General features: G+C 54.9%; 3 long non-coding RNA genes across 5 annotated transcripts; all 3 read left to right on the top strand.

Annotated features, from left to right (window-relative positions):
* Positions 1 to 1,074: 1,074 nt before the first annotated feature.
* On the top strand, positions 1,075 to 6,314 carry LOC141278103 (uncharacterized). Its single transcript, XR_012330403.1, has 4 exons — positions 1,075 to 1,196; positions 3,113 to 3,235; positions 3,756 to 3,877; positions 5,795 to 6,314. It is a non-coding gene; the product is annotated as an uncharacterized lncRNA (long non-coding RNA).
* Positions 6,315 to 6,359: 45 nt separating this feature from the next.
* Positions 6,360 to 11,281, top strand: LOC141278102 (uncharacterized). The gene is made up of 4 exons (XR_012330402.1): positions 6,360 to 6,559; positions 8,478 to 8,600; positions 9,121 to 9,242; positions 11,161 to 11,281. It is a non-coding gene; the product is annotated as an uncharacterized lncRNA (long non-coding RNA).
* Positions 11,282 to 11,797: 516 nt separating this feature from the next.
* LOC141278101 (uncharacterized) lies at positions 11,798 to 18,244 on the top strand. 3 transcript variants are annotated; one of them, XR_012330400.1, is made up of 6 exons: positions 11,798 to 11,925; positions 13,845 to 13,967; positions 14,488 to 14,609; positions 16,527 to 16,649; positions 17,170 to 17,291; positions 18,157 to 18,244. It is a non-coding gene; the product is annotated as an uncharacterized lncRNA (long non-coding RNA). The 3 variants fall into 3 exon arrangements; XR_012330399.1 differs by lacking the exon at positions 11,798 to 11,925 and adding an exon at positions 12,793 to 12,919; XR_012330401.1 differs by lacking the exons at positions 11,798 to 11,925; positions 13,845 to 13,967 and adding an exon at positions 12,868 to 12,919.
* Positions 18,245 to 18,332: the final 88 nt, after the last annotated feature.

Below are 18,332 nucleotides of genomic sequence, written 5' to 3'. Positions count from 1 at the left end.
GGCGGCTCCTGCCCGGCCCCCCTGAGAACCGTCGCCGTTCCGTAAGGCGGGGCGCCTGCTTCAGAATGTAAAATCACGTGTCCGCTCCATCGATACGCCGTTTAGTTTACCAGGGAAGACTTTCTTGGTGAAAGAAGCAGCCTTGCCTTGCATTCTCGAGCAGGCTTCTCGGCTGGCTGTGCACCGGTACTCTCTCTCTGGGTGTGCTAGTCCGTAGGGCAGGGCATCGCCTGGGCAGGGTGGAGCGTGATCTCTGCGGCCTCGTCTTGCAGCTCCTTCCTTTCATTCTCAGTCATCCTGCCCACAGTGGCCTCCTCTCAGGCCTGCATACTTACAACGGCGCATTGCCCGTGCTGCCCCTCTGCAGGCAGTGTCCCTCTGTTTAGTTTGCAGCTGACTGATGCCGCCTCACCCTTCTCATCTCTTCTCAGGTGTCACTTGGTCAAGAAAGCGTCCCCTTACCTACTCAGCTCATCACGTCCCCCTACCGTAGCTCACGTGACACCACGCACCTCTCGCTTATGGCCGTCATCGCCTTTCCCATCCAGGTTCAGGTAGGTAAGTTTACCCCGTGGTCCGTGAGGAAGAAGAGATCACGCCTGTTTTGCTTACTCTTGATTCCCAGCGACTAGCCCGGTTACTGATAACCTCTGTGAGAGGGAGAAAGGAATGCACCCAATCCCTGGTGAAGCCCTGAGCGTTTTCCTTTCTAGTGTCCCTCGTACTCCTCCCTGCCATCTGTGTCGCCCTTACTCGGCGTCTACCGTTTATGAGTTTACGCCTGGGTTACGGTGACTGCTCCGGAGAATCGCATGCCTTTCTATCTCCCTCGCTGCGACCTCTCCTACACCTCCCAGGGCTCTTGGGTTATGCCCTTGCCCTCGTCCGAGCCGTCCGTGGCACCCGCTGTCAACCCCGTACGGTCAAGCTCCGAAGACTGACACTCAAGGCCCTCCGTAATTTGGCTTCAGTTTCACTTTCTAGACGTTTCAAGAAAGAACGGGGTCTAAATATCTGTGAACCTCTGCTCCGTTTCATATCTACCCACAAGGTTAATTTTTTTGTTTCTTCCAGTCCGCCTATTTTGCACCTCCTTCTCTGGGAAGACTTCACTGAGAATCCAAGCGATTTCTGGATCCCTTCTCTCCCCTGAAGCTGCAAACACTTTAACAGGACATGTGCGGAACTGCCGTAAGGTAATCTACATCTTGTCTCCCTCTCTGGTATCTAACCTCCCTGCGAATGGGGGTACGTCTCCGTGTTCTGTGCGGGTTTTCAGCCCAGGACTCTCTACGTGTAGTGGATATTTGATTTGGTAAGTGAACGAATAAGTGGATGAGTCACCGAGATGAGGGTGTTGTCTCATTCTTTCTCTCTTCCTCCACTTTCAAGTTTCTTTAGTTAGTTTCCTCAGACAAAAGGTTTCTTTGTAGCTACACAGTGGCCAGGTCCACAGAATGTTGCAGATAGCTGCTGAAAACATCCCTCCTCCACCTGAGAATGGCTTGCTCTCCCTCTCAAGCGGAGAGAGCTGGGATTCGATATTTAATGAAGTGCCTCTGTCCACTTGGCATTGAGAGGCACTAGGGGGCGTTAGTGCTCTACACCCGGCGAAATGCCTGTTTCGTTTGTGATTTTCCTTTCTGAAAAACAACTATCCACAGAGTGTTTTGTGCCGATTTTCCATCCTTTTAGAGTGACGGAAAGCATTTTACCCACGTAGAAACAGAGAACGAATAGAAAGAGCGTTGCATTACGTTCAATAAAAGCTTAGGGCGGTCTCGGTGGTACGTTAGTGAAGTTATCTGGGGACACCTTAGCCACGTACATTGTGTTGGAGAGGCACCGAGAATTCAGGAGTTCTCAAAGTTCGAGGACACAGTTGCCTTACACGTAGGCACGGTGGCAGCCGTGGACATGGCAGTGATTTGGAGAACGTTGTATTAGTCAGCTCTTGCTGCGATAATGCTTTGCAACAAATCTCCCCAAAACTCACTTACATAAAGAGGCATCTAGTTTTCTGGGACCTGTGGGCTAGCTGCAGCGGCTCTCTTGTAGACCTCTCGATGGCGGGTGTCGCTCCATGCCGTGGGTCAGTTTGAGGTCTGTCCCGCACACCTTACCGTGGAGCCCAACTGTGAGGCTGCAGGTCCCTGTCTTCTCGCAGAGTTCGGTGAAACGTAAGAGGTGAACCCAACCACACAAGCCCACGTAAGGCCTCTGCGACTCATTTAAGGCCCTCGTGTCTTCCCTTGGCCTCCTGGGAACCCCCTGGCCCCAGGATGCAGCTTCCGTAGCCCAGGGCAACCGGCGGAGGGGGGGCGGGCGGGGCTGCAGGAGGGTGGAACGCCGAGGTCACAGAGGGTGTGGGTGTGGCCACCTCTGCTGTGACTGAACCAAGGGCAGGGGGGCAGGGGGTCCAGGGCAGGGCCCTCAGAGCCCGGTAGGCCCAGGGGGGCGGCGCAAGCACCTAGGCCCAGGCCGAAGAGCGCCTTCTTGGTACGCGCGGCAGGCCGGCCTCTCGCCTTGCCACTCAGGCCGCCCTCCCACTTGAAGTGTGTGTGGCACGCGTCCGCGGAGTACACCTCGCTGCACAGGTAGCCACGGGACTGGGCGTCGTAGCTTCCTGCGAGGCGGCCGGAGGTCCCGCATGCGGGTGGGTCCCTGGGACAGGCGCGCGGGGCGGCTCCTGCCCGGCCCCCCTGAGAACCGTCGCCGTTCCGTAAGGCGGGGCGCCTGCTGCAGAATGTAAAATCACGTGTCCGCTCCATCGATACGCCGTTTAGTTTACCAGGCAAGACTTTCTTGGTGAAAGAAGCAGCCTTGCCTTGCATTCTCGAGCAGGCTTCTCGGCTGGCTGTGCACCGGTACTCTCTCTCTGGGTGTGCTAGTCCGCAGGGCAGGGCATCGCCTGGGCAGGGTGGAGCGTGATCTCTGCGGCCTCGTCTTGCAGCTCCTTCCTTTCATTCTCAGTCATCCTGCCCACAGTGGCCTCCTCTCAGGCCTGCATACTTACAACGGCGCATTGCCCGTGCTGCCCCTCTGCAGGCAGTGTCCCTCTGTTTAGTTTGCAGCTGACTGATGCCGCCTCACCCTTCTCATCTCTTCTCAGGTGTCACTTGGTCAAGAAAGCGTCCCCTTACCTACTCAGCTCATCACGTCCCCCTACCGTAGCTCACGTGACACCACGCACCTCTCGCTTATGGCCGTCATCGCCTTTCCCATCCAGTTTCAGGTAGGTAAGTTTACCCCGTGGTCCGTGAGGAAGAAGAGATCACGCCTGTTTTGCTTACTCTTGATTCCCAGCGACTAGCCCGGTTACTGATAACCTCTGTTAGAGGGAGAAAGGAATGCACCCAATCCCTGGTGAAGCCCTGAGCGTTTTCCTTTCTAGTGTCCCTCGTACTCCTCCCTGCCATCTGTGTCGCCCTTACTCGGCGTCTACCGTTTATGAGTTTACGCCTGGGTTACGGTGACTGCTCCGGAGAATCGCATGCCTTTCTATCTCCCTCGCTGCGACCTCTCCTACACCTCCCAGGGCTCTTGGGTTATGCCCTTGCCCTCGTCCGAGCCGTCCGTGGCACCCGCTGTCAACCCCGTACGGCCAAGCTCCGAAGACTGACACTCAAGGCCCTCCGTAATTTGGCTTCAGTTTCACTTTCTAGACGTTTCAAGAAAGAACGGGGTCTAAATATCTGTGAACCTCTGCTCCGTTTCATATCTACCCACGAGGTTAATTTTTTTGTTTCTTCCAGTCCGCCTATTTTGCACCTCCTTCTCTGGGAAGACTTCACTGAGAATCCAAGCGATTTCTGGATCCCTTCTCTCCCCTGAAGCTGCAAACACTTTAACAGGACATGTGCGGAACTGCCGTAAGGTAATCTACATCTTGTCTCCCTCTCTGGTATCTAACCTCCCTGCGAATGGGGGTACGTCTCCGTGTTCTGTGCGGGTTTTCAGCCCAGGACTCTCTACGCGTAGTGGATATTTGATTTGGTAAGTGAACGAATAAGTGGATGAGTCACCGAGATGAGGGTGTTGTCTCATTCTTTCTCTCTTCCTCCACTTTCAAGTTTCTTTAGTTAGTTTCCTCAGACAAAAGGTTTCTTTGTAGCTACACAGTGGCCAGGTCCACAGAATGTTGCAGATAGCTGCTGAAAACATCCCTCCTCCACCTGAGAATGGCTTGCTCTCCCTCTCAAGCGGAGAGAGCTGGGATTCGATATTTAATGAAGTGCCTCTGTCCACTTGGCATTGAGAGGCACTAGGGGGCGTTAGTGCTCTACACCCGGCGAAATGCCTGTTTCGTTTGTGATTTTCCTTTGTGAAAAACAACTATCCACAGAGTGTTTTGTGCCGATTTTCCATCCTTTTAGAGTGACGGAAAGCATTTTACCCACGTAGAAACAGAGAACGAATAGAAAGAGCATTGCATTACGTTCAATAAAAGCTTAGGGCGGTCTCGGTGGTACGTTAGTGAAGTTATCTGGGGACACCTTAGCCACGTACATTGTGTTGGAGAGGCACCGAGAATTCAGGAGTTCTCAAAGTTCGAGGACACAGTTGCCTTACACGTAGGCACGGTGGCAGCCGTGGACATGGCAGTGATTTGGAGAACGTTGTATTAGTCAGCTCTTGCTGCGATAATGCTTTGCAACAAATCTCCCCAAAACTCACTTACATAAAGAGGCATCTAGTTTTCTGGGACCTGTGGGCTAGCTGCAGCGGCTCTCTTGTAGACCTCTCGATGGCGGGTGTCGCTCCATGCCGTGGGTCAGTTTGAGGTCTGTCCCGCACACCTTACCGTGGAGCCCAACTGTGAGGCTGCAGGTCCCTGTCTTCTCGCAGAGTTCGGTGAAACGTAAGAGGTGAACCCAACCACACAAGCCCACGTAAGGCCTCTGCGACTCATTTAAGGCCCTCGTGTCTTCCCTTGGCCTCCTGGGAACCCCCTGGCCCCAGGATGCAGCTTCCGTAGCCCAGGGCAACCGGCGGAGGGGGGGGCGGGCGGGGCTGCAGGAGGGTGGAACGCCGAGGTCACAGAGGGTGTGGGTGTGGCCACCTCTGCTGTGACTGAACCAAGGGCAGGGGGGCAGGGGGTCCAGGGCAGGGCCCTCAGAGCCCGGTAGGCCCAGGGGGGCGGCGCAAGCACCTAGGCCCAGGCCGAAGAGCGCCTTCTTGGTACGCGCGGCAGGCCGGCCTCTCGCCTTGCCACTCAGGCCGCCCTCCCACTTGAAGTGTGTGTGGCACGCGTCCGCGGAGTACACCTCGCTGCACAGGTAGCCACGGGACTGGGCGTCGTAGCTTCCTGCGAGGCGGCCGGAGGTCCCGCATGCGGGTGGGTCCCTGGGACAGGCGCGCGGAGCGGCTCCTGCCCGGCCCCCCTGAGAACCGTCGCCGTTCCGTAAGGCGGGGCGCCTGCTGCAGAATGTAAAATCACGTGTCCGCTCCATCGATACGCCGTTTAGTTTACCAGGCAAGACTTTCTTGGTGAAAGAAGCAGCCTTGCCTTGCATTCTCGAGCAGGCTTCTCGGCTGGCTGTGCACCGGTACTCTCTCTCTGGGTGTGCTAGTCCGCAGGGCAGGGCATCGCCTGGGCAGGGTGGAGCGTGATCTCTGCGGCCTCATCTTGCAGCTCCTTCCTTTCATTCTCAGTCATCCTGCCCACAGTGGCCTCCTCTCAGGCCTGCATACTTACAACGGCGCATTGCCCGTGCTGCCCCTCTGCAGGCAGTGTCCCTCTGTTTAGTTTGCAGCTGACTGATGCCGCCTCACCCTTCTCATCTCTTCTCAGGTGTCACTTGGTCAAGAAAGCGTCCCCTTACCTACTCAGCTCATCACGTCCCCCTACCGTAGCTCACGTGACACCACGCACCTCTCGCTTATGGCCGTCATCACCTTTCCCATCCAGTTTCAGGTAGGTAAGTTTACCCCGTGGTCCGTGAGGAAGAAGAGATCACGCCTGTTTTGCTTACTCTTGATTCCCAGCGACTAGCCCGGTTACTGATAACCTCTGTTAGAGGGAGAAAGGAATGCACCCAATCCCTGGTGAAGCCCTGAGCGTTTTCCTTTCTAGTGTCCCTCGTACTCCTCCCTGCCATCTGTGTCGCCCTTACTCGGCGTCTACCGTTTATGAGTTTACGCCTGGGTTACGGTGACTGCTCCGGAGAATCGCATGCCTTTCTATCTCCCTCGCTGCGACCTCTCCTACACCTCCCAGGGCTCTTGGGTTATGCCCTTGCCCTCGTCCGAGCCGTCCGTGGCACCCGCTGTCAACGCCGTACGGCCAAGCTCCGAAGACTGACACTCAAGGCCCTCCGTAATTTGACTTCAGTTTCACTTTCTAGACGTTTCAAGAAAGAACGGGGTCTAAATATCTGTGAACCTCTGCTCCGTTTCATATCTACCCACGAGGTTAATTTTTTTGTTTCTTCCAGTCCGCCTATTTTGCACCTCCTTCTCTGGGAAGACTTCACTGAGAATCCAAGCGATTTCTGGATCCCTTCTCTCCCCTGAAGCTGCAAACACTTTAACAGGACATGTGCGGAACTGCCGTAAGGTAATCTACATCTTGTCTCCCTCTCTGGTATCTAACCTCCCTGCGAATGGGGGTACGTCTCCGTGTTCTGTGCAGGTTTTCAGCCCAGGACTCTCTACGCGTAGTGGATATTTGATTTGGTAAGTGAACGAATAAGTGGATGAGTCACCGAGATGAGGGTGTTGTCTCATTCTTTCTCTCTTCCTCCACTTTCAAGTTTCTTTAGTTAGTTTCCTCAGACAAAAGGTTTCTTTGTAGCTACACAGTGGCCAGGTCCACAGAATGTTGCAGATAGCTGCTGAAAACATCCCTCCTCCACCTGAGAATGGCTTGCTCTCCCTCTCAAGCGGAGAGAGCTGGGATTCGATATTTAATGAAGTGCCTCTGTCCACTTGGCATTGAGAGGCACTAGGGGGCGTTAGTGCTCTACACCCGGCGAAATGCCTGTTTCGTTTGTGATTTTCCTTTGTGAAAAACAACTATCCACAGAGTGTTTTGTGCCGATTTTCCATCCTTTTAGAGTGACGGAAAGCATTTTACCCACGTAGAAACAGAGAACGAATAGAAAGAGCATTGCATTACGTTCAATAAAAGCTTAGGGCGGTCTCGGTGGTACGTTAGTGAAGTTATCTGGGGACACCTTAGCCACGTACATTGTGTTGGAGAGGCACCGAGAATTCAGGAGTTCTCAAAGTCCGAGGACACAGTTGCCTTACACGTAGGCACGGTGGCAGCCGTGGACATGGCAGTGATTTGGAGAACGTTGTATTAGTCAGCTCTTGCTGCGATAATGCTTTGCAACAAATCTCCCCAAAACTCACTTACATAAAGAGGCATCTTAGTTTTCTGGGACCTGTGGGCTAGCTGCAGCGGCTCTCTTGTAGACCTCTCGATGGCGGGTGTCGCTCCATGCCGTGGGTCAGTTTGAGGTCTGTCCCGCACACCTTACCGTGGAGCCCAACTGTGAGGCTGCAGGTCCCTGTCTTCTCGCAGAGTTCGGTGAAACGTAAGAGGTGAACCCAACCACACAAGCCCACGTAAGGCCTCTGCGACTCATTTAAGGCCCTCGTGTCTTCCCTTGGCCTCCTGGGAACCCACTGGCCCCAGGATGCAGCTTCCGTAGCCCAGGGCAACCGGCAGAGGGGGGGGCGGGCGGGGCTGCAGGAGGGTGGAACGCCGAGGTCACAGAGGGTGTGGGTGTGGCCACCTCTGCTGTGACTGAACCAAGGGCAGGGGGGCAGGGGGTCCAGGGCAGGGCCCTCAGAGCCCGGTAGGCCCAGGGGGGCGGCGCAAGCACCTAGGCCCAGGCCGAAGAGCGCCTTCTTGGTACGCGCGGCAGGCCGGCCTCTCGCCTTGCCACTCAGGCCGCCCTCCCACTTGAAGTGTGTGTGGCACGCGTCCGCGGAGTACACCTCGCTGCACAGGTAGCCACGGGACTGGGCGTCGTAGCTTCCTGCGAGGCGGCCGGAGGTCCCGCAGGCGGGTGGGTCCCTGGGACAGACGCGCGGAGCGGCTCCTGCCCGGCCCCCCTGAGAACCGTCGCCGTTCCGTAAGGCGGGGCGCCTGCTTCAGAATGTAAAATCACGTGTCCGCTCCATCGATACGCCGTTTAGTTTACCAGGCAAGACTTTCTTGGTGAAAGAAGCAGCCTTGCCTTGCATTCTCGAGCAGGCTTCTCGGCTGGCTGTGCACCGGTACTCTCTCTCTGGGTGTGCTAGTCCGCAGGGCAGGGCATCGCCTGGGCAGGGTGGAGCGTGATCTCTGCGGCCTCGTCTTGCAGCTCCTTCCTTTCATTCTCAGTCATCCTGCCCACAGTGGCCTCCTCTCAGGCCTGCATACTTACAACGGCGCATTGCCCGTGCTGCCCCTCTGCAGGCAGTGTCCCTCTGTTTAGTTTGCAGCTGACTGATGCCGCCTCACCCTTCTCATCTCTTCTCAGGTGTCACTTGGTCAAGAAAGCGTCCCCTTACCTACTCAGCTCATCACGTCCCCCTACCGTAGCTCACGTGACACCACGCACCTCTCGCTTATGGCCGTCATCGCCTTTCCCGTCCAGTTTCAGGTAGGTAAGTTTACCCCGTGGTCCGTGAGGAAGAAGAGATCACGCCTGTTTTGCTTACTCTTGATTCCCAGCGACTAGCCCGGTTACTGATAACCTCTGTTAGAGGGAGAAAGGAATGCACCCAATCCCTGGTGAAGCCCTGAGCGTTTTCCTTTCTAGTGTCCCTCGTACTCCTCCCTGCCATCTGTGTCGCCCTTACTCGGCGTCTACCGTTTATGAGTTTACGCCTGGGTTACGGTGACTGCTCCGGAGAATCGCATGCCTTTCTATCTCCCTCGCTGCGACCTCTCCTACACCTCCCAGGGCTCTTGGGTTATGCCCTTGCCCTCGTCCGAGCCGTCCGTGGCACCCGCTGTCAACCCCGTACGGCCAAGCTCCGAAGACTGACACTCAAGGCCCTCCGTAATTTGGCTTCAGTTTCACTTTCTAGACGTTTCAAGAAAGAACGGGGTCTAAATATCTGTGAACCTCTGCTCCGTTTCATATCTACCCACGAGGTTAATTTTTTTGTTTCTTCCAGTCCGCCTATTTTGCACCTCCTTCTCTGGGAAGACTTCACTGAGAATCCAAGCGATTTCTGGATCCCTTCTCTCCCCTGAAGCTGCAAACACTTCAACAGGACATGTGCGGAACTGCCGTAAGGTAATCTACATCTTGTCTCCCTCTCTGGTATCTAACCTCCCTGCGAATGGGGGTACGTCTCCGTGTTCTGTGCGGGTTTTCAGCCCAGGACTCTCTACGCGTAGTGGATATTTGATTTGGTAAGTGAACGAATAAGTGGATGAGTCACCGAGATGAGGGTGTTGTCTCATTCTTTCTCTCTTCCTCCACTTTCAAGTTTCTTTAGTTAGTTTCCTCAGACAAAAGGTTTCTTTGTAGCTACACAGTGGCCAGGTCCACAGAATGTTGCAGATAGCTGCTGAAAACATCCCTCCTCCACCTGAGAATGGCTTGCTCTCCCTCTCAAGCGGAGAGAGCTGGGATTCGATATTTAATGAAGTGCCTCTGTCCACTTGGCATTGAGAGGCACTAGGGGGCGTTAGTGCTCTACACCCGGCGAAATGCCTGTTTCGTTTGTGATTTTCCTTTGTGACAAACAACTATCCACAGAGTGTTTTGTGCCGATTTTCCATCCTTTTAGAGTGACGGAAAGCATTTTACCCACGTAGAAACAGAGAACGAATAGAAAGAGCATTGCATTACGTTCAATAAAAGCTTAGGGCGGTCTCGGTGGTACGTTAGTGAAGTTATCTGGGGACACCTTAGCCACGTACATTGTGTTGGAGAGGCACCGAGAATTCAGGAGTTCTCAAAGTTCGAGGACACAGTTGCCTTACACGTAGGCACGGTGGCAGCCGTGGACATGGCAGTGATTTGGAGAACGTTGTATTAGTCAGCTCTTGCTGCGATAATGCTTTGCAACAAATCTCCCCAAAACTCACTTACATAAAGAGGCATCTTAGTTTTCTGGGACCTGTGGGCTAGCTGCAGCGGCTCTCTTGTAGACCTCTCGATGGCGGGTGTCGCTCCATGCCGTGGGTCAGTTTGAGGTCTGTCCCGCACACCTTACCGTGGAGCCCAACTGTGAGGCTGCAGGTCCCTGTCTTCTCGCAGAGTTCGGTGAAACGTAAGAGGTGAACCCAACCACACAAGCCCACGTAAGGCCTCTGCGACTCATTTAAGGCCATCGTGTCTTCCCTTGGCCTCCTGGGAACCCCCTGGCCCCAGGATGCAGCTTCCGTAGCCCAGGGCAACCGGCGGAGGGGGGGGCGGGCGGGGCTGCAGGAGGGTGGAACGCCGAGGTCACAGAGGGTGTGGGTGTGGCCACCTCTGCTGTGACTGAACCAAGGGCAGGGGGGCAGGGGGTCCAGGGCAGGGCCCTCAGAGCCCGGTAGGCCCAGGGGGGCGGCGCAAGCACCTAGGCCCAGGCCGAAGAGCGCCTTCTGGGTACGCGCGGCAGGCCGGCCTCTCGCCTTGCCACTCAGGCCGCCCTCCCACTTGAAGTGTGTGTGGCACGCGTCCGCGGAGTACACCTCGCTGCACAGGTAGCCACGGGACTGGGCGTCGTAGCTTCCTGCGCGGCGGTCGGAGGTCCCGCAGGCGGGTGGGTCCCTGGGACAGACGCGTGGAGCGGCTCCTGCCCGGCCCCCCTGAGAACCGTCGCCGTTCCGTAATGCGGGGCGCCTGCTTCAGAATGTAAAATCACGTGTCCGCTCCATCGATACGCCGTTTAGTTTACCAGGCAAGACTTTCTTGGTGAAAGAAGCAGCCTTGCCTTGCATTCTCGAGCAGGCTTCTCGGCTGGCTGTGCACCGGTACTCTCTCTCTGGGTGTGCTAGTCCGCAGCGCAGGGCATCGCCTGGGCAGGGTGGAGCGTGATCTCTGCGGCCTCGTCTTGCAGCTCCTTCCTTTCATTCTCAGTCATCCTGCCCACAGTGGCCTCCTCTCAGGCCTGCATACTTACAACGGCGCATTGCCCGTGCTGCCCCTCTGCAGGCAGTGTCCCTCTGTTTAGTTTGCAGCTGACTGATGCCACCTCACCCTTCTCATCTCTTCTCAGGTGTCACTTGGTCAAGAAAGCGTCCCCTTACCTACTCAGCTCATCACGTCCCCCTACCGTAGCTCACGTGACACCACGCACCTCTCGCTTATGGCCGTCATCGCCTTTCCCGTCCAGTTTCAGGTAGGTAAGTTTACCCCGTGGTCCGTGAGGAAGAAGAGATCACGCCGGTTTTGCTTACTCTTGATTCCCAGCGACTAGCCCGGTTACTGATAACCTCTGTTAGAGGGAGAAAGGAATGCACCCAATCCCTGGTGAAGCCCTGAGCGTTTTCCTTTCTAGTGTCCCTCGTACTCCTCCCTGCCATCTGTGTCGCCCTTACTCGGCGTCTACCGTTTATGAGTTTACGCCTGGGTTACGGTGACTGCTCCGGAGAATCGCATGCCTTTCTATCTCCCTCGCTGCGACCTCTCCTACACCTCCCAGGGCTCTTGGGTTATGCCCTTGCCCTCGTCCGAGCCGTCCGTGGCACCCGCTGTCAACGCCGTACGGCCAAGCTCCGAAGACTGACACTCAAGGCCCTCCGTAATTTGGCTTCAGTTTCACTTTCTAGACGTTTCAAGAAAGAACGGGGTCTAAATATCTGTGAACCTCTGCTCCGTTTCATATCTACCCACGAGGTTAATTTTTTTGTTTCTTCCAGTCCGCCTATTTTGCACCTCCTTCTCTGGGAAGACTTCACTGAGAATCCAAGCGATTTCTGGATCCATTCTCTCCCCTGAAGCTGCAAACACTTCAACAGGACATGTGCGGAACTGCCGTAAGGTAATCTACATCTTGTCTCCCTCTCTGGTATCTATCCTCCCTGCGAATGGAGGTACGTCTCCGTGTTCTGTGCGGTTTTCAGCACAGTACTCTCTACACGTAGTGGGTATTTGATTTGGTAAGTGAACGAATAAGTGAATGAGTCACCAAGATAAGGGTATTGTCTCATTCTTTCTCTCTTTTTCCACTTTCAAGTTTCTTTAGTTAGTTTCCTCAGACAAAAGGTTTCTCTGTAGCTACGCAGTGGCCAGGTCCACAGAATGTTGCAGATAGCTGCTGAAAACATCCCTCCTCCACTTGAGAATGGCTTGCTCTCCCTCTCAAGCGGAGAGAGCTGGGATTCCATATTTAATTAAGTGCCGCTGTTCACTTGGCATTTAGAGGCACTAGGGGGCGTTAGTGCTCTACACCCGGTGAAATGCCTGTTTCGTTTGTGATATTCCTTTGTGAAAAACAACTATGCACAGAGTGTTTTGTGCCAATTTTCCATCCTTTTAGAGTGACGGAAAGCATTTTACCCACGTAGAAACAGAAAACGAATAGAAAGAGCGTTGCATTGCGTTTAAGAAAAGCTTAGGGCGGTCTCGGTGGTACGTTAGTGAGGTTATCTGGGGACACCTTCGCCACGTACATTGTGTTGGAGAGGCTCCGAGAAGTCATTCAGGAGTTCTCAAAGTTCGAGATCACAGTTGCCTTACACGTAGGCACGGTGGCAGCCGTGGGCATGGCAGTGATTTGGAGAATGTTGTACTAGTCGGCTCTTGCTGTGATAATGCTTTGCAACAAATCTCCCCAAAACTCACTTACGTGAAGAAGAATCTAGTTTTCTCGGACCTGTGGGCTAGCTGCAGCGGCTCTCTTGTCGACCTCTCGATGGCGGGTGTCGCTCCATGCCGCGGGTCAGTTTGAGGTCTGTCCCGCACACCTTACCTTGGAGCCCAACTGTGAGGCTGCAGGTCCCTGTCTTCTCGCAGAGTTCACTGAAACCTAAGAGGTGAGCCCAACCACACAAGGCCACGTAAGGCCTCTGCGACTCATTTAAGGCCATCGTGTCTTCCCTTGGCCTCCTGGGAACCCCCTGGCCCCAGGATGCAGCTTCCGTAGCCCAGGGCAACCGGCGGAGGGGGGGGCGGGCGGGGCTGCAGGAGGGTGGAACGCCGAGGTCACAGAGGGTGTGGGTGTGGCCACCTCTTCTGTGACTGAACCAAGGGCAGGGGGGCAGGGGGTCCAGGGCAGGGCCCTCAGAGCCCGGTAGGCCCAGGGGGGTGGCGCAAGCACCTAGGCCCGGGCCGAAGAGCGCCTTCCTGGTCTGCGCGGCAGGCCGGCCTCTCGCCTCGCCACTCAGGCCGCCCTCCCACTTGAAGTGTGTGTGGCACGCGTCCGCGGAGTACACCTCGCTGCACAGGTAGCCGTGGGACTGGGCGTCGTAGCTTCCTGCGAGGCGGCCGGCGGTCCCGCAGGCGGCTGGGTCCCTGGGACAGACGCGCGGAGCGGCTCCTGCCCGGCCCCCCTGAGAACCGTCGCCGTTCCGTAAGGCGGGGCGCCTGCTGCAGAATGTAAATCACGTGTCCACTCTATCGATACGCTGTTTAGTTTACCAGGCAAGACTTTCTTGGTGAAAGAAGCAGCGTTGGCTTGCATCCTCGAGCAGGCTTCTCATCTGGCTGTGCGCTGGAACTCTCTCTCTGGGTGTGCTAGTCCGCAGGGCAGGGCATCCCCTGGGCAGGGTGGAGCGTGATCTCTGCGGCCTCGTCTTGCAGCTCCTTCCTTTCATTCTCGATCATCCTGCCCACAGTGGCCTCCTCTCAGGCCTGCATACTTACAACGGCGCATTGCCCGTGCTGCCCCTCTGCAGGAAGTGTCCCTCTGTTTAGTTTGCAGCTGACTGATGCCGCCTCACCCTTCTCATCTCTCCTCAGGTGTCACTTGGTCAGGAAAGCGTCCCCTTACCTACTCAACTCATCACGTCCTCCTACCGTAGCTCACGTGACACCACGCACCTCTCGCTTATGGCCGTCATCGCCTTTCCCATCCAGCCTCAGGTAGGTAAGTTTACCCCGTGGTCCGTGAGGAAGAAGAGATCACGCCTGTTTTGCTTACTCTTGATTCCCAGCGACTAGCCCGGTTACTGATAACCTCTGTTAGAGGGAGAAAGGAATGCACCCAATCCCTGGTGAAGCCCTGACCGTTTTCCTTTCTAGTGTCCCTCGTACTCCTCCCTGCCATCTGTGTCGCCCTTACTCCGCGTCTACCGTTTATGAGTTTACACCTGGGTTTCGGTGACTGCTTCGGAGAATCGCATGCCTTTCTACCTCCCTCGCTGCGACCTCTCCTACACCTCCCAGGGCTCTTGGGTTATGCCCTTGCCCTCTTCCGAGCCGTCCGTGGCACCCGCTGTCAACCCCATACGGCCAGGCTCCTAAGACTGACACTCAAGGCCCTCCGTAATTTGGCTTCAGTTTCACTTTCTAGACGTTTCAAGGAAGAACGTGGTCTAATTATCTGTGCACCTCTGCTCCGTTTCATATCTACCCACGAGGTTAATTTTTTTGTTTCTTCCAGTCCACCTATTTTGCACCTCCTTCTCTGGGAAGACTTCACTGAGAATCCGAGCGATTTCTGGATCCCTTCTCTCCCCTGAAGCTGTAAACCGTTTAACAGGACATGTGCGGAACTGCCGTAAGGTAATCTACATCTTGTCTCCCTCTCTGGTATCTAACCTCCCTGCGAATGGGGGTACGTCTCCGTGTTCTGTGCGGTTTTCAGCACAGTACTCTCTACTCGTAGTGGGTATTTGATTTGGTAAGTGAACGAATAAGTGAATGAGTCACCAAGATAAAGGTATTGTCTCATTCTTTCTCTCTTTTTCCACTTTCAAGTTTCTTTAGTTAGTTTCCTCAGACAAAAGGTTTCTCTGTAGCTACGCAGTGGCCAGGTCCACAGAATGTTGCAGATAGCTGCTGAAAACATCCCTCCTCCACTTGAGAATGGCTTGCTCTCCCTCTCAAGCGGAGAGAGCTGGGATTCCATATTTAATTAAGTGCCGCTGTTCACTTGGCATTTAGAGGCACTAGGGGGCGTTAGTGCTCTACACCCGGTGAAATGCCTGTTTCGTTTGTGATTTTCCTTTGTGAGAAACAACTATGCACAGAGTGTTTTGTGCCAATTTTCTATCCTTTTAGATTGACGGAAAGCATTTTATCTACGTAGAAACAGAAAACGAATAGAAAGAGCGTTGCATTGCGTTTAAGAAAAGCTTAGGGCGGTCTCGGTGGTACGTTAGTGAGGTTATCTGGGGACACCTTCGCCACGTACATTGTGTTGGAGAGGCTCCGAGAAGTCATTCAGGAGTTCTCAAAGTTCGAGATCACAGTTGCCTTACACGTAGGCACGGTGGCAGCCGTGGGCATGGCAGTGATTTGGAGAATGCTGTACTAGTCGGCTCTTGCTGTGATAATGCTTTGCAACAAATCTCCCCAAAACTCACTTACGTGAAGAAGAATCTAGTTTTCTGGGACCTGTGGGCTAGCTGCAGCGGCTCTCCTGTAGACCTCTCGATGGCGGGTGTCGCTCCATGCCGCGAGTCAGTTTGAGGTCTGTCCCGCACACCTTACCGTGGAGCCCAACTGTGAGGCTGCAGGTCCCTGTCTTCTCGCAGAGTTCACTGAAACCTAAGAGGTGAGCCCAACCACACAAGGCCACGTAAGGCCTCTGCGACTCATTTAAGGCCATCGTGTCTTCCCTTGGCCTCCTGGGAACCCCCTGGCCCCAGGATGCAGCTTCCGTAGCCCAGGGCAACCGGCGGAGGGGTGCGGGCGGGGCTGCAGGAGGGTGGAACGCCGAGGTCACAGAGGGTGTGGGTGTGGCCACCTCTTCTGTGACTGAACCAAGGGCAGGGGGGCAGGGGGTCCAGGGCAGGGCCCTCAGAGCCCGGTACGCCCAGGGGGGTGGCGCAAGCACCTAGGCCCGGGCCGAAGAGCGCCTTCCTGGTCTGCGCGGCAGGCCGGCCTCTCGCCTCGCCACTCAGGCCGCCCTCCCACTTGAAGTGTGTGTGGCACGCGTCCGCGGAGTACACCTCGCTGCACAGGTAGCCGTGGGACTGGGCGTCGTAACTTCCTGCGAGGCGGCCGGAGGTCCCGCAGGCGGCTGGGTCCCTGGGACAGACGCGCGGAGCGGCTCCTGCCCGGCCCCCCTGAGAACCGTCGCCGTTCCGTAAGGCGGGGCGCCTGCTTCAGAATGTAAATCACGTGTCCACTCTATCGATACGCTGTTTAGTTTACCAGGCAAGACTTTCTTGGTGAAAGAAGCAGCGTTGGCTTGCATCCTCGAGCAGGCTTCTCATCTGGCTGTGCGCTGGAACTCTCTCTCTGGGTGTGCTAGTCCGCAGGGCAGGGCATCCCCTGGGCAGGGTGGAGCGTGATCTCTGCGGCCTGGTCTTGCAGCTCCTTCCTTTCATTCTCAGTCATCCTGCCCACAGTGGCCTCCTCTCAGGCCTGCATACTTACAACGGCACATTGCCCGTGCTGCCCCTCTGCAGGAAGTGTCCCTCTGTTTAGTTTGCAGCTGACTGATGCCGCCTCACCCTTCTCATCTCTCCTCAGGTGTCACTTGGTCAGGAAAGCGTCCCCTTACCTACTCAACTCATCACGTCCCCCTACCGTAGCTCACGTGACACCACGCACCTCTCGCTTATGGCCGTCATCGCCTTTCCCATCCAGCCTCAGGTAGGTAAGTTTACCCCGTGGTCCGTGAGGAAGAAGAGATCACGCCTGTTTTGCTTACTCTTGGTTCCCAGCGACTAGCCCAGTTATTGATAACCTCTGTTAGAGGGAGAAAGGAATGCACCCAATCCCTAGTGAAGCCCTGAGCGTTTTCCTTTCTAGTGTCCCTCGTACTCCTCCCTGCCATCTGTGTCGCCCTTACTCCGCGTCTACCGTTTATGAGTTTACACCTGGGTTACGGTGACTGCTTCGGAGAGTCGCATGCCTTTCTACCTCCCTCGCTGCGACCTCTCCTACACCTCCCAGGGCTCTTGGGTTATGCCCTTGCCCTCTTCCGAGCCGTCCGTGGCACCCGCTGTCATCCCCATACGGCCAGGCTCCTAAGACTGACACTCAAGGCCCTCCGTAATTTGGCTTCAGTTTCACTTTCTAGACGTTTCAAGGAAGAACGGGGTCTAAATATCTGTGCACCTGTGCTCCGTTTCATATCTACCCACGAGGTTAATTTTTTTGTTTCTTCCAGTCCACCTATTTTGCACCTCCTTCTCTGGGAAGACTTCACTGAGAATCCGAGCGATTTCTGGATCCCTTCTCTCCCCTGAAGCTGTAAACCGTTTAACAGGACATGTGCGGAACTGCCGTAAGGTAATCTACATCTTGTCTCCCTCTCTGGTATCTATCCTCCCTGCGAATGGAGGTACGTCTCCGTGTTCTGTGCGGTTTTCAGCACAGTACTCTCTACACGTAGTGGGTATTTGATTTGGTAAGTGAACGAATAAGTGAATGAGTCACCAAGATAAGGGTATTGTCTCATTCTTTCTCTCTTTTTCCACTTTCAAGTTTCTTTAGTTAGTTTCCTCAGACAAAAGGTTTCTCTGTAGCTACACAGTGGCCAGGTCCACAGAATGTTGCAGATAGCTGCTGAAAACATCCCTCCTCCACTTGAGAATGGCTTGCTCTCCCTCTCAAGCGGAGAGAGCTGGGATTCCATATTTAATTAAGTGCCGCTGTTCACTTGGCATTTAGAGGCACTAGGGGGCGTTAGTGCTCTACACCCGGTGAAATGCCTGTTTCGTTTGTGATTTTCCTTTGTGAGAAACAACTATGCACAGAGTGTTTTGTGCCAATTTTCCATCCTTTTAGATTGACGGAAAGCATTTTACCTACGTAGAAACAGAAAACGAATAGAAAGAGCGTTGCATTGCGTTTAAGAAAAGCTTAGGGCGGTCTCGGTGGTACGTTAGTGAGGTTATCTGGGGACACCTTAGCCACGTACATTGTGTTGGAGAGGCTCCGAGAAGTCATTCAGGAGTTCTCAAATTTCGAGATCACAGTTGCCTTACACGTAGGCACGGTGGCAGCCGTGGGCATGGCAGTGATTTGGAGAATGTTGTACTAGTCGGCTCTTGCTGTGATAATGCTTTGCAACAAATCTCCCCAAAACTCACTTACGTGAAGAAGAATCTAGTTTTCTGGGACCTGTGGGCTAGCTGCAGCGGCTCTCTTGTAGACCTCTCGATGGCGGGTGTCGCTCCATGCCGTGGGTCAGTTTGAGGTCTGTCCCGCACACCTTACCTTGGAGCCCAACTGTGAGGCTGCAGGTCCCTGTCTTCTCGCAGAGTTCGGTGAAACGTAAGAGGTGAACCCAACCACACAAGCCCACGTAAGGCCTCTGCGACTCATTTA

The sequence above is a fragment of the Tursiops truncatus genome, chromosome 1 (genome assembly GCF_011762595.2).
Source record: "Tursiops truncatus isolate mTurTru1 chromosome 1, mTurTru1.mat.Y, whole genome shotgun sequence".
NCBI lineage: Eukaryota > Metazoa > Chordata > Mammalia > Artiodactyla > Delphinidae > Tursiops > Tursiops truncatus.
Note: the sequence above shows the minus strand (reverse complement) of the source record. Positions and strands in the feature narration are given on the sequence as shown.